Source organism: Erinaceus europaeus, chromosome 4 (assembly GCF_950295315.1).
Source record: "Erinaceus europaeus chromosome 4, mEriEur2.1, whole genome shotgun sequence".
NCBI lineage: Eukaryota > Metazoa > Chordata > Mammalia > Eulipotyphla > Erinaceidae > Erinaceus > Erinaceus europaeus.
Window position 1 is genome coordinate 32,347,245 of NC_080165.1, and position 2,392 is coordinate 32,349,636.

Sequence of the window (2,392 nt, forward strand, 5' to 3'; positions counted from 1 at the left end):
CCCTCTCTATTATTTATTTTAAATAGTAATTTTCTTATACAGATTGTCACTGATAACATGTACTTTCTGCCAAAGTAAACCCAAACATTTAGCAAAATCCAAGCCCTTGTTTCTCTTATTTTAAAATGCAACAATTCAGGTCTTTCAAGTTACAAAATACTTTCCTCTTTGTATGAGTTCTAAGAAAACATGTTGCTAGAACCCAGCTTTTACAAACCATAGAACAACTGTGCAAATATAAATGCAGTAAAGGTTTAACTATAAAGGTCAGCCTTAAAATAGAAACAAGCTGTCTCTTACGTCTTTGTGAAAACTATGGTGGGGTGGCCATTGTTGGGAGAATGGGGGCACAGAACTTTAGTGGTGGGTGCGGTGTGCAACTATATCCTGTAATCTTATAATCTTTTAAACCAATATAAGTCACAAGTTTAAAAAAATGACTTGGGGGGAAAGAAATCAGCCTCTAAGTACTTAATGCTCCCAAAATATCCACCAGCGATGCAAACGGCAGATGAAAGGCTAAGACAGTGGTATGAGGAGAAGGGACAGAGGAGGAGGGAAAGCAGAGGATGAAGGCAGACTTGCTCCCACTGGGATTTGGGGAGCAGAGGATTTTCCAGAAAACAGTAATGTGTTTGTGGCCCTGCAGCCTGAAAGCACCACCGACCAGTGCTTCCAACTTGGCAGCTCCCCAGCAACAGAACAATGATTGCTTTTCTCTGGTGATAATAATGCTGTCGAGTTCATCAGAAATCCATTTTGTACTTTGTCGAGTTCATCAGAAATCCATTTTGTACTTCTAATTGAGTCCAAAGTGAGCCATTTCTTCCAGAAGAAATCCTAGCATGCTTCATATCACTTTTTTTTTTAAAAAAATAATAACAGATTCGGTACATTAGTAAAGGGAGAGTTGTTTTGATAAGAATGGAAGAAGGTGCTCCTTGAATCTCATTATTCTCTGAAAAACAACAACAACAACAACAACAACAACCAGGAATCAGGGAAGTGATTCCATGGTAGAGAACCTGCCTTATTTACCTGAGGCTCTGGGTTTGATCCCTAGCACCAAGTGAGACTAATAGACAAAATAGCAGGAACTTCATGGACAAACTATATATATATTCCCTTTTGTTGCCCTTGTTGATTTATTGTTGTAGTTATTATTATTGCCATCATTGTTGGATAGGACAGAGAGAAATGGAGAGGGGAGGGGAAGACAGAGAGGGGGAAAGAAAGATAGACACCTGCAGACCAGCTTCATCACTTGTGAAGTGACTATCCAGCAGGTGGAGAGCTGGGGGCCCCAACCAGAATCCTTACACTGGTCCTTGCACTTTGCACCACCTGCTCTTCACCCGCTGTGCTACAGCTCGACTCCCATGGACAATTTTTTTAAATTTCTCTTTCTTTCTTGGACTTGGAGATGGCTCAGTGATAGAGTGCTTTGCTGAAGATGTGTGAGGTTTTGGATTTCATCACTGGCCCTGCGTTATAACAAAACCTACACATATGACATGGTGTGTAGATGAATCCACATATTAGAGTTTTTCTTCCTTTCTTCCTTCTTTTCTGTGAGTGTGTGCTTCCAGGGTTATCACTGGGGCTTCATGCCAGCATTATGAATCCTGGCGGCCATTTTTTTTTTCCTAATTTTATTTGATAGGACAGAGAGAAATTGGGAGAGGAGGGGGCAATAGAAAGGGAGAGAAGGGAGTCAGGCGGTAGCGCAGTGGGTTAAGCGGAGGTGGTACAAGCGCAAGGACTGGTATAAGGATCCGGGTTCGAGCCCCCAGCTCCCCACCTAGGGGAATCGCTTCACAGGCAGTGAAGCAGGTCTACAGGTGTCTATATTCCCCACCACCTGCATGGGAGTCGCTTCACAAGCTGTGAAGTAGGTCTGCAGGCGTCTTTCCCTCCTCCCCTCTATCTTCCCCTTCTCTCTCCATTTCTCTCTGTCCTATCCAACAATGATGACTTCAGCAATAACTACAACAATAAAAACAACAAGGGCAACAAAAAAGAAATAAGTAAATAAAGTCTTTTTTTAAAGGGGGGGGAGAGAAAAAGAGAGATACCTGCGGACTGGCTTCACAACACTCATGAAGCAACCACCCCTACAGGTGGGGAGTGGGGACTTGAACCCGGAACCTTGCTAGCATCCTTGTGCTTCCTACTATGTGTGCTTCACCACGTGCACCACCGCCTGGCCCCTCACATACTAGAATTTTCTTTTTCTCTTTCCTTTTCCTTTTCCTGTGGAACCAAAGTCGCATGCAGGATGTCACTGCTGCAGCCACCTTTTTTTTTTTTCCATTCACAGAGATAGAGGGAGGAGGGAGAGATCACAGCACCAAAGCTTCCTCTACTAACATAGCACCGCCCTTGTGACTCT

The 2,392-nt window shown here is 43.3% G+C and overlaps 1 protein-coding gene across 1 annotated transcript in view; it reads right to left on the bottom strand.

Moving 5' to 3' along the window:
- Positions 1-2,392, bottom strand: part of GCNT2 (glucosaminyl (N-acetyl) transferase 2 (I blood group)) — a 77,830-nt gene that overhangs the window by 72,940 nt on the left and 2,498 nt on the right. The gene's annotated exons all lie outside the window — the stretch shown is intronic.